The following is a 13,975-nucleotide window of genomic DNA, read 5'->3' on the forward strand; positions in this document are numbered from 1 at the left end:
AGATAAAAGGAGGAATTTCTGGTCAGTTCAGCAAATGTCGTCCATTGTAGAAATTATAGAGTATAGTCAGACCACTGCATGATGCTATACTATTATGAACTCTTCTACATTTTCCTTGACAATAGTCTCATATTTCAGCTTGTGGTACTTAAAATATGTCCAGTGTTTTAGAGTTATTGAACCTGTTTCAGCCAGTATAATCCTCAGTGAAATTTCTTTCATCATTCATGGCCCATTACCTTTGTTTTTTTCAATTACTGGTCATTTTGTTTGAGATTGGATTTTGAGAATGCTGAATACTTTGCTTCAGTATTTTATGTAGATTCAGGTAACAGTGAGGGAGATTATCGTTTTGCAAAGACACGTGCTGCCACCTGCACAGACTCTAACCTTCATTAACAAAGCACTTTTTAGGTGCTATGTGGTAGCTGCACTGAGGATCCAGGACCTAAAAGCATTCAGTCAGCCTGAGCAACTCTTTAGGTTTCTAAGGCCTCAGTGCTCAGTTTCCTCAGTTTTTGAGAACTCACTGCCATCAGTTTCATACTTTAAAGTCAATAAGAATATGATAAAATATTAAACTTCTAGATTAAAAAAGTGTGTACCTGAATATTTTTTAAAATGTACTCCTGTGCAAAAAAAAAATGTACTCATGGCATATTCATGATCATTGTATTTCAAAGTATAGATGCTGACGATTACTCTACCTGGCTGTGTCAACTTAGCTAAAAAGATGTGAGCATAATCAGCTCGTCCCCCAAGAACAGGCTAACCATCACAGTTTCCATTACTTTGGTTATGTACCAACAACTCTTCCTCTTTTTCACCACCTGATACTTTCACTCAAAGGTACCAACTAGCCTTTAAGCTATATAGATGAGTTTTATCAAAAGATTTGAAAAATATTTATGCATATTTAAAATATTTATGAAAGCAAATTGGGAATCTCTGGTTTTATGTTTCTTAAAATTAAAAGGGCAAATTTAGACTAATTTCTATTATTTTATAGGTGGTAGAAAAAGAACATTACAACCTTTAACAATTTTGGAAATTATTTCATCATTCTTAAGGGGGGGGGGGGGAAACAATGAACTCAAAGGAGAATTTTGTGAAAGGAACAGAATTCCTAGAAAGGAGATCAGCACAGAAGTACAGAAAACAAGGGCAGCAGTGAGGGGTAAAGATTGGGAGAAGTATATCAAATAAGAAAGGAACAATGCAGAGATGTCAAATTGTTGCCAACTCAAGTGTCAACTTCAGTTAATAGTTACTTTCTTGGAGTAGATTATTTAGAAAAAAAATTAAGGCCATTACAATCTGTGTAGAAAAGAGTGCCATAATCACAGTGCAGTAAGGGGGAGGATGTCACAAAAGCCATGGGCTTCTATTTTTATTCGAGCAGGTAGGGTTCTCTGCCACAGTGGGAAAGCCAGTGGGTGTTCAAAGGAACCAGAGTCACCACCTATGGCAGAGAATCTTACCTACGTCAACACTGAGGAACTAGTTCTGAAGTTGTTTTCTTTTTTTCACTGAGAAGAAAACTCTTCACAGTGGACATTTAAATTTATAATAACAATATGATTTGGGAAAAACATAAACCAAAAAGAGAGAAAAGGAAGGGAATAAGATTGACCATTTCAGTCTAGTTCACATCTTTGAGGTCTCCATTATTATACCTCAAATTACGGGGGCAACTTGAATACATGATTGTTGGGCCACTCTAAGTAAAATTACAAGAATTGTGAAGGGTGCAAAAAGTGCTAGAAACCTGTTTGAGTCAAATATTCTTCCATTGCATAAAAAAAGAGAAAGAATGGATTGTATTTACCATGGAAACAATGACCTTCTTCCATTCCAAAGTGAAAACCTCCACCTATGCTCCCTCTCCGCGTGCCGGGATCCTCCTCTTTCTCTTAGCAGGCAGATCTACTGTAAGAATGGTACCTAGTAGCCTTCCATTTTTCTTCTCTTAGTGACCTCTGAACTCCTTACCATAGATCCCTTTCATTCTGCTGGAATCTCACCAAGTTCCTATCCAAAAAATTGCTAAATACTCATTTGTGGTGTGCCATTAACATCTTTTATCACACCTTCTTTCATATATCATTATGTGTTTTAACATCCGAGAACATATGTTCTTTCTGTAGTTGTCCTACATCTTTCTCAAGCTCCTCATCTGGCCCCTCCTACTCTGAATATAAGTATACTCTTCGATTCTGTCTTCAGCTTTCTCTATCCAAGTGTCTGCCCTGGAAATGTTAGCGACAGCCATGCATTGATTAATAGTTTAAGTTATATGAGGCCTCAGTCTACCTGCCTATTCCAGGTTTTCTAAATGTTGGCCTTGTGTTCCAGCTACCCAGGCAAGATAGGCATGGTTGTCTTACACATCCCTCAGTTCAACTTGCTCAAAGTAAAATTTATCTTCTCTGTTCACAAGCCTCCATTTTCTTCTTGTTCGCCAGACTGGTTGACCATTGCTGGTGACTTATTCTTGAACCAATACTCTATACCCACCTGCACTTTGCTATGTCTCCATGTGCCATATCACATGATATGCCCAACAGCCCTCTGAGATGGATAATGATACCCATTTTACAGAGGAGGAAGTGGAGTCACCAAAAGAACACTAGGCTAATGATTTGTGCAGCTGGGACTCCTATGACATCTGACTATCCTGAGAGACAGTACCATTTTTACATCAACCTGAAGGAAACACATATAGGGTGAGGTGAGTTTATTCTGTTTCTACAGAGGGTAGAACTGCAACAATGAATAGAAATTATGTAAATATAGATTGCTGTCAACTTACCAAGGGATTTCTTAAAAAGTGGTATTATAGAGCAAAGACACAAGTTTCCTGAAAAAGTAGTGGCTTCACACTCTGGACTGTTACAGAAAATATTTTGAATAGAAGAAAAATTTAGACTACACAAACTCCTAAATTTCACAACAGAATAATATTTCTTGGCACTGCCTCATTTGGATAATCAAATTCAGTAGTATGTTTACTAATCATATCAAAACGAAACAGGTACATGACCATTTAATAAATACACTGCATATTGGATAATTAATGTTCTAAACAGTCTAGACAGTATTAAACAGTCTAAAGTCATGAAAACTTTGGTAACCTAAAGTTATCATTTTAAATAGGAAAAAGATGTTGTCATTTTTTTGTTTTGTTTTGTTTTATTTTAGTTAGTGGTTCAGCTACTTTAGGTCACGTCACGTTCCCTGTTTGGAAAAGCAGTTACTATGGCTGCTGCAAATGTTTCTAAGTGATCTACCATTACATATGAGAGGGGACCCAAAACCCCAGAGCTTATTGATAAAAAATTGTATATTTCTTCTTAAATGTGCATACTTCAGTCACTTTCAAAGTCCTCACCATTTGATGCAATACTCCTATGGAGATGTTTTGTCCACTCGTTGATTTTAATGCCTTTTAGCACTTCTGCCAGGTTTTGTTTCCCCTCCTCCACATTGGCAAAACATTCCTTTGAAGACTTTCTTCACTGAGGAAAGAAAAAAAAAGTCGCTCATGGCGAGATCAGGTAAATAGGGAAGGTGGGACACAGGGATCATGCAGCTTTTTGATCAAAAACTGCTGAACACTCAGCACGGTGTGGGCAGTACGACCGTAAATCACCCATCATGAAATGGGCAAATGAGTTGAAAGAGTCTTTAAAAAAAATTCACTGGAGCTGAATGTAGTTGCTCACAACCGCGCCAGCTGGTACACTGATACAGATGGGTTCCTAAAACACTCACCTAGTGGGGGAAGCCTGTACTACAAGGGGCCTGCCCTCCAGAAGATAATTCCGGGTTTTTTCGGGTCCCCTCTCGCAGTGTCACTATGACTACAGCGTCATCTCGCGTGGTTTCAATAGCAAGAGGAGGGAAAAGTGAATGGAAGACATCTGACACTGTTATAAAACTGAAAAAATATTTGTTGTCTTTTTGCATGTGAGTTTTGCTTTTCCCCCCATAGGTATAGTGCATTTGTGTTTCGTGCCCCTTGGTTTTTCATTTGTTTTTTTTTAATGTAGATTTTTAGCCTGTTTTTTTGTTTTTATTTTTGTTTTTGTTGTTACTTTAATACCTGCTTTCAGAAAGGTCTGTGTTCAACACTTTGCATCATGTGATAATTATCCTTCAGCAGAACTGGTAAACAGGTGCAAGAAGCAGGAGTCTTCACTATCTAAAACTGTAGTGGGGAAAACCTGAAAGGTGAGCTACCAGAGAAGAGATGCCCAAGGCTCTAGCCTACCGTGAGACTCTGTTCATCCACTTTAATTAGCACCTCATCCCTCTCAGCTTGGTGTCACCCAGTTGGCTAGAGCAAGAAGCCACCTCCACCACTTCCAGCTTGAACTGGGCTCTGTTCCATTTTCCTCCATCTCATTGAGATGTGTGGTACTTTCTTTAAGTACAGTTGGTGCTGTCGCTTTCACTGCAAATTTAAATCTCTGTTTGGAAAAAGGTGGTAAGAACAGTTTGTTTCAAGTCCCTGGTGTTTAAGCCTTAAGCAATTCCTGACAAATACGTTCAAGACCCCTTCTTGTTTGGTGACTACAGTTTGTAGTGTTGTTAATAGTAGCAGCATCCAGGTTCTCCGTAGTGCAAGGCACCCCAAGGAGTTCTCTACATGAGCATCACTGTTTTTCTGTGGTTCAAAGTTTGTGTTGATTGCTTTCAGCATTTTTTGGTGGTGCTTGCTGATCAGTGCAAATTATGAGAAAAATACCAGCATCTGTGTGCATTTATTTGAGGCTCCTTTCTTGTTTCTTGTTACAAAATGGAGGGCTTACTGGATGTGTTTCATTTTATTGCAGCTCTTCCGTAACGCAGGTACTAATATCCAACACTGCACAGTGAGCTAATGTGAGAACATAATGTCTTCTGTTTTTCTATGCAGGTTTTGTTCATCAGTATTTAATTCATTTCTTTATAAACTATCTTGATGTGTGTTGTGCTTGAAAGTTATCATATTCATAACATTTTTATCTATGTTATCAATTTATACATTTCTTGGCTTTTGTCCCCAAGGTGAGGTGTTGATTAAACAACTCATTTTATTTGATTTCTTCTGAAACCCCTTTATATGCTCCCTAGGCATCAGGTATATAAGATTTGGAGATAGAGAATTTAACAGCACATTAAAATTATTTCATTTTTATATAATATTCTAAGCAGTCTGCTAGATGTCTTCATTTGGTCATTCAACTTCAAGATCGTTCTTTTAAATTTATCATTGTAAGTCATCATGATACCTTAAATTGTATGCAAAGTATTTCCTGGACATTATCTGATTTGTTTCTCGTTACAATTCTGAATTTTATAGGTAAGGAAACCAAAATTCAGACAAGTTAAGTGATGGGCTGGGATCACCAAAGCTGACAACAGAGCTGGCAGAGCCCAAGCCTAGACCCTATCACACAGCACGAGGCTGGACATGCTAGACTGAACTACCTACCTTCCACTAGAATCCCTGACCTAGTAAGCATCCAACAAGAGCAACTAGGAGGCGTTAGGCATTTGTAAGGGCCTCAGACGTTGTCAACCATGTTACTGAGCCCTAGTAATTAAACTTCTCAGAGCCTAGTTTTACATTTGTAAAATATGCAAAATCATTAAAAAATTCACATGACTGTTTTTGAAGACTGGATAATGTCAAGTACTTAGCACAATAGTAAACATTACCTTCATTTCTCTTTTATACAAAAAATATAGGTGGCTAATCTAGTATTACCTGATGAAACTGAAATATTTTTAGTTGGTCAGTTAAGAGCTATATGATGTTTATCTACACTATTTGTCCTGAAGCAGAGTAATAGTTCAAATATGTTTGATTCCAAGAACTTATAGTATAAACCAAGGGGAAATGTTTTATAAATAGCAGAAGGTATAGGTAAACATTGGAAAAAAGAAGTACACATTGATTCATAATAATAATAGACTAATAGTAATAACTAGCTATTTCATTATTCAACTATTATATTATGTGTTTTTTATAAACTTGTTTTACCCTTATAACAAAGTTATCTGAGGTATAGTTTTATTAAACCTATTTTGCAGATAAGGAAACTGAGGTGCAAAAAGGCAAGGACATCCAGGGTAGGAATTCATGCCAATTAGCTTCATGATAGCTCCCAAGTTCAAACATCACAATATAATCCTTTAAGATAAATTAACTGCTACTTGTAAAAATAATTTCATCAAAATATATTACACTAATGAAGAGACACCCTGAACTTTTGCATTCCCAGATTAGAACATGATTAGAACACATGCATATTTGGCATGTCATTTCTTTACTTATTATAATCAATCATTGTCAATAAAACTACTCATTAAAATTAAAAAATAGATGCAAATTAAAGAAATTTATTTGGGACTTTGGATAACGCTAAAAATATTTGTCCATTAAATGTTTTCCTTCCATCATTGTCTAGTGACAATTATTTTAAACATATTAAAAATAAGTGCAGATATTAGAAAATTATTTGGGAAATGTAGAGGAGCTAATTAAGATTCTAAACTAGAGCCCCCAATAAACTACCTGAAATGACAATAAAATAATTCCACAAAATTCAGGCTTTAGAAGAAACAATGCTTTCCTGTTCAAATTCTCTCAGATGTAGAATCACATGGGAAATATTTTCCCCCCTCCCCAGGGATATGTATTAATTCCATAAAGAGAAAGAAATAAATTAGAAGAATGCAACATGCAACATCACTTTTAATCTTTTAGTCATCTTTTGAGGTGGTTTCCACTATGTCTGGTAAGCCTGATGGAAGGTCTAGGGCCCTTCACTCAAAAGCCTTTGGGCAAATGGGCACCTGCCTGGGGCTGAACCAGCTTGGAGCATCCTGAAACCTTCCTCCCCCTGATTTGGAGGAGAACCACAATTTGTGTTTTGTTCATCTGGGTAACCTCATTTTCTTCGCATTTAACTAGTGGGAGCTAATTGAACTACCTGCTGAGATCTCTGGCACATAGCTAAATGAGGTGAAATGAGGTTACCGTGTTCCCTAACCCACTTCTGGCCCCATTTACAGTATGGGCTGGCTTTCCCAAAGGGTCAGAAAGCACTTTGAAAATGGCAGATTACAACCAACTGCTTTTTAGCTACATCTACATAGATTCTTTGTTTTCCTACTCCTTAACTCCACCCTCCTGAATATTTAGCCTGCTCAGTTTCTTCCCCTCCATCTCAAATGGATGCACTTCCCATCTTTTCAGGCCAATTACCAAGAAACCCTTAGGAACTTCCCGCTCCCATCTACACGTTCCATTATGTTTCCAGAGACGGCATGTCCACACCTTCAGTTCTCCGCTGCTCTTTGTCACCTAACAGACCTCACTAATTCCAGTTCAGCTTGAAAAAAACTATCTATACAAGATTAAACATCGTCTTGAAAAATAAAAATCTAATCTACCACCAACTGCTTATATTATTTTAAAATATCAAACTATCTGTTATTTTAGCACTGCTTTGACTACACTAACCAATTATTTGCACTTTAGTAGAAACAAGATCCTGGTTATGTCTTCCATGAGAACAGAACATAGTTTGTGACACTCCTTGCCCCCCAGAAAAAGATTAGATAAAATATTGTGTGTTCCTGCATTGTTTTCCCTTGGAAAAGTGCTAATGGGGGATTATTTTCCTTATCCGTTAAAAAATATATATTATTCTTTTACTATCCAAGTAATACACTAGAGAATTTTTTAATTCAAAAATATGTATAATCACTATCTATTTTGTTTTAAACATATAAGTTATTATAAAGAAATAGGGCAAATAGCCATATATACCTTGTTTTGTCTATCCGATTCTGAAGCTGAAGTCAAAATGGTGGAATTAGCCATATTTATGTTACTGTAAATTTTCACTTCACATTAAAACAATTCACTGAGTAGTTTTTCTTCACTTTTAACTTATTTTTTATCATTATCAGTGCTTCATGCTGGTTAAATAAGAGTAATTATAAAACTGTTAAAATATATCACAGCATGGATACATCTGTACTTCGTATTTATGAGCACAATAGACATTAGCTAGGATTCTGTTTGTAGATGTTATATAAATAATTTCTTCTTATAGATTATGATTTTAAGTCTGCAAACTGCATTATACACATTCTTACATTTCACATTATGCTCCACTCGATTTTTATTGAAATTTCTTACCTTCTCCACCTTGACTCCTCCTGTTCTCACCAATATGTTTATGTAGGAGTTACCCACATTTGGGGGCTTATTTTTCTTACTTGGGTCATCTCCAAACTTAGCATAGAGAGTTGTCTACCACGTTGACACCAAGAAGCTGAACAAACTCATCCTCAGGACCTGGACTCACCAATAAAACAACTCTCCGTCAAGCATTTTATAAAACATGAACCCAAACCTAATGTGAATATCATAGAATTGTTTCTAAAACTATGTCTGTCTTATGTAGTGTCTGAAGGGACACTCTTTAGACCTGTAAGTTCAAGGTAAGAGTGATCAGTGTGTTTTACATTGCATCTTACTTAACCTATTTACAAAAGATTCATGGGTGTTCTATCCTAACAAGATAGCGTAGATGAATCAGTCAAGAAGAATATGAAGCTGCTGTGTTGAAAGTTCAAGTACATTTGTGCATTTAGAAGCATAGAAGTGTATTGACAAATAGCAGAATATTCCTGGGGCAAATTTAAAAAAAAAGAGGGAAGAGCAGAATAGTGCATATATGAGCCAATCATCTGATAAACTGTTATTTATATTCCAGGGTAATTCATTCTTTCAGTGATAACACTACATAAAACCAAAAACTACATAGGAAGTATAATCTTTTTCAGAAATATACATATATTGATAATAGCAATGTGTAAACAGAATCAAGAAGTCAGGCATGATGAGGTCTTACCCACATTTCACATAAACTGTCAGCCACAGAGTGATTACAGTATAAAAATAGGAGAGACATTGACCAGGTTATTTTTTACATTGGATGTGACTTGATGTTTGAGCTTAAACAAGGTGTTTTCAAGCATATTTCCTTTCATAAAACTTTTAAGATGGAAATGGAAGACACATGTTTAACAATTACAAGATAAGCTCCTTTGAAACTCTCTAGACTAAGACTGAACATTCTTTAAATCATGGTGTCTCTGATTTTCAAAAGACCAAATCCTCAAAAGAAAGCAATTGTGATGAAGTTAATTAAGACAATTCTATGGCTATATTTGATCATATTTAAACGCTATAAGTTTCTAAGGGGTATAAGTTTTCATGTTCTAAATTGAGTAAGTCTTCAGTATAAAAGGCCCAGTTCCCCTCACCAGATGTATGGTGTATCTGCCAGAGACAACCTATGCACACATAATGTGGAGGCAGAGATCGCCTGTTGATCTGGTTTTTACAAATCTAAATTTCAGAACAAAATTCAAAGATTAATTGATCAAAATCACAGAAGTAGATTAAAAAGACAAGTGCATCTATATATTTTTATTATATCTGATTATTTAATGAGTACATTCTTAAGTCTTCATCTGTTTCCTAGTTCAAAAGTCTGTTTGGACTACGGAGGAATAAAACAACTTGCCCACGCCAACAGATCATTTTAGTTGGGCTCTGGGTTTCTGAATGAACTTCCACACAGACCCTTGTAGACATCTGAATTCCATAAATCCACAGGTGTTTAAGGAAACCTAAAAGGCTGGATCAAATAGCAGATTCATTCCACTGTGACTTTACAAGGATTTCATACTGTGTAAACAACATTCGAAAGGATTTCTCGTTACCACTGAGTTAAACCAGTAGCAGGGAGAGCCACTTTGAGTTTTATTCCTTAAACTATGAGCTATGTATAGTAGGTTATCTTGTCCACAAAGCAGGCAGCATTTTAATTCTTTACTTCATGAACAGGACACTGTGGCACAAAACATCACCTCTTAAAAAGAAATAATACCCATGTGGGAAGGGAAAATGTATTCTGCTACAAAGATTTTTTTAAAAATCTTTCCATTCATTGTGCTAAGAAAACAATTTTGAAATGCCCAAATAACATTTATTTGCTTCTCTTAAAACCAAAAGTTTTGCGTATCTTAGATACCTTTTCCACTGGGAAGTTTGAGTGAAATTAATGTAAGGAGATGATGGAGTCTACCCATCAAATGTCTAAAAAAGCTAGTTTTATTTTTGTTTTGCTTCTTTTTTTTGTTTTGTTTTAGTAATTAAAACAGAAACCAAATTCAGAGAGCAAATTTAAAAAAAAAAACACTAAAAGCATCATAGGATGGTAAATATACAATATGTCTTGAATGCAATGGCAAACTATGATATTCAAATGTCCCTCAATAGAACATTGTTAGTTCAGCCTAGACTGGGAAATTGAGTCTAAAGAAGAAAACCAAGAAATTGAAACAAGAAAAAAATGTGCTTTAAGAGTAAAAATAGAAAATAATCAGAAACTGGGAAAATAAATTAAAATCACTAAGCTATTTTCAAGATCAAAAGAATTCAGAGAGAAAAACGTGAGGGAGTATAAGAGGAGTTTGCCTGCAAAGGCCTAATTAACTCAAATAATAATTAACTCAAATAAAAAGCCCAGAGTGTCCATATTGTCCTGTTTTAGACACTAAAACATTTTAGAAATATGTTTATGATAAAAGTTTTCTGTCATGCATTAAAAGAGTTAACTTTGAAGTATATATGATAATGAGGCAGAATAAAAACATGAACATCAAAATGTTCCCTTATGTGAATGTCCCATAGTTGTTTTATCCACTCATCTACTGATGGGCACTTGGGCTGCTTCATGTCTTGGCAAACATAACTAATACTGCAATGAACACAGGGGTGCTTATGTTCTTTTGACTTAGTGTTTTGGGTTCCTTCAGTTATATTCCCAAAAGTGGGACCACTGGGTCAAAAGGCAGAACCATTTTTAATTTTTTGAGTTATCTCCATATTGCTTTCCACAGTGGCTACACTGATCTGCATCCCACTAACAGTGCAGAAAGGTTCCCCTTTCTCCACATCCTTCCAGCACTTGTTGTTTGTTGATTTACTGATGACAGCCATTCTGACGGGTGTGAGTTGATATCTCATTGTGGTTTCAATTTGCATTTCTCTCATGATTAGTGACATTGAGCATTTTTTTCTTATGTCTATTGGCCCTCTGTATGTCCTCTTTGGATAAGTGTCTATTTGGGTCCTTTGCCCATTTTTTAAAACTGGATTGTTTAGGGGATTTTTGGTATTGAGCTCAATGGAATACTACTTGGCCATAAGAGAGAAATTTTTACCCTTTGCAACAGCATGGGTGGGCCTGGAGAATATTATGCTAAATGAAATAAGCCAGTCAGAGAAAGATAAATACCATATGATTTCACTTGCATGTAGAATATAATGAACAAAATAACTAACAAGCAAAATAGAGACAGACTCATGAAAGCAGGCTGACAGCTAAGAAAGGGAGGCTAGAGGGTGGAAGGATAGACAAAAGGAGAAACAGGCTCGTGGACATGGACAGCAGTGAGATTGCGAGGGTGGGTATAAGGAGGTTAAATGGCAATGGAAAATCACAATAAAATTGGTTTTAAATGTTCCCTTATATGGTCTAAATAGCATTTCTGTGCCTTAGTTTAAATGCACTATTCTATTTTTGTGGAATCGTTCCTAGAATGCCTCAAGAGCAATGAACAGGTCTCCCAGGACAATAATAATTTCTTAGACAGCAGTGCTATGGAGTACACATAGGTATCAACAGGTACCAGAGTCCTGTGACCCTCTGCATCAGGAAGGTTGCCCCTGCCTCACAAACATTTGGGAGAAAGAGAACCAGATCCACTCAAGTAAACATTGATTAGCAGTCCAGCCCGAGTCAACCATCAATGAATCATGTATAAATGATGAATCAAGTAAAAGACTGAAGATCAAAGACCATCAGCTCGTAAAAGTAAAGAGTCAGGGTTGACCTTCACATGCTTAGACATCTGCCAAGATAATACCTTCTGCTTTATGTGTGACGCCCTCCTCATGCTTTGCGTGCACGTACAGTTGCAATAGTTCTCTCTGAATGCCTTCTATATAGAAATCATCGTTCTAGCTTTCTTGTGAAAATGTGCCCAAATTTTTCCTTTGAACATCTCCATCAGGGGACTAATTTCTGAGAGGATTTGGTTTTGAAAACAGGCCCGAGTTACTTGTAGCCTTGTTCAGCGAATCAGATGATTAAGCAGGACAATGGATGCTCGGGTACCAAAGCCCATGTGTGTGCAGCCCTCTCTCTGGCTGTTGCTGTACTGCATGACATCATGTTTATAAGGCTGATCCTCCCACTCTACCAGAAGCTCCTCAAGGACAGGAACTAAGCTATTGTCATCCTTCTACTTCAACTCCTGATGTATTCTCCATTGGTTGAAAGAAGCTGTGGTTCATAAGTTATCTCTGAAAGCAATTCAAAGGAGAATTATAAAACATCAGCATCTCTGCAATTGGTGTTACCTACCTGAGAGAAAAAATATGCATTCTGAGATTTGAAAAGCTAAATCCAATTATTTGTAGATCAATTCAGAATATCTTCTACCAATTAATAAAACTTCAATAAAATGTTAGTGCTAATAGGTAGATGGGGATTCTTTAAAATGCATATTGTTACATAGTTATTCCTACTTTCTCCCAGAGTGCTATAGACAGATTGTGAAATATCTGTTCCTTCCAGCGTTATAGAAATTTTCTCCCGTGCCTTTGTGCCTTCTGACAAGCGTGTGGTTATGTGTTCCTCATGTTTTGGACATATGAGTTAGAAAACCTTCCTCCTGCTTGGCTGATTTTCAGATGATTGAGTATTTTCATTTTTAATTCTAGTTTGGGATTATTGATTCAGCAGGAGAAAAGTAATTTCAACAAAATGTGCACTTGTTTGAAACCGTCTAAGACTTGGGAAGGGTGGCAGGATGACCAGATGAAATGACAGGCAGGCTAATTATTGTAGGGATTTCAAACAAAGGAATATAAAAGAGGACTAATCACCTCTCTGAAACGTAAACAATATAAACCCGTTTGAAAATATCTTAGAAAATGAAGAATATTGCTGAAGTACCAAGGAGCTAAAGTTGTATGTTCAATAACACTGTCAACTGATATAACTACTTCCACCTTTTCATCTCATGGCACACATAAATTAATCACTAAAATTCTGTGGCCCAGCAAAAAATATGGATTGTTGCCTTGCTGACAAAAATAGGTATAATTTTGATTCATTCACACTGGATAGCTATTGTTGTGCTGGCTGCTGTCATTTTTTTTTATTTGACAATCTAAAGGCAAAGATGTCAGTGCCCCTGATTAGTCAGGTAGTGTGTGTTTTAAACTTCTTTGTGGGTGTTGGAGGGACGGAGGGAGATGGAGGAGGCTATGTGGGGATTGATGGTGATGGACAGAGACTGGACTTGGGGTGCTGAACACGGTGCAGTGTACAGATGATGTGCTGTAGAACTGTGCACCTGACCCCTGTATACTTTTGTTAACCATTGTCACCCCAATAAATTAAAAAAAAAATCTTTCAGCACACTGCTTAAAAATTCCTGTTCTACAGTTTGAAAAACAGGCAGGCTTTTTTTGAAAAAAGAGAAGCTGTAGAAAAGTGTGTGTATATGTCAATCTAAATAACATTGTTTTCACAAACTCTTAGAAACTGCTGGTTTCTTAGCTATAATAGTAATACATTTATTCAGCTCATTGAAATAGTTTAGTAAAGAATATATGCATGAAATATAAACTTTTTATTTGTTTCTGGTAGGAAATGAAGCTGCTAATCTCTAGTGATATTGCTTTCATCTTTTTTCCAATCTAATATTTTGATTATCTTTACTGAATATGTTTGAAAACTCTTGTGACTTTGCATATGTGGTTTGAATCAATAAAAAAAAAAGAAAGAAAAGCAAGTGGTAAATAATAGAAGACACTTTACATAAG

Source organism: Desmodus rotundus, chromosome 3 (genome assembly GCF_022682495.2).
Source record: "Desmodus rotundus isolate HL8 chromosome 3, HLdesRot8A.1, whole genome shotgun sequence".
NCBI classification, from domain to species: Eukaryota; Metazoa; Chordata; class Mammalia; order Chiroptera; family Phyllostomidae; genus Desmodus; species Desmodus rotundus.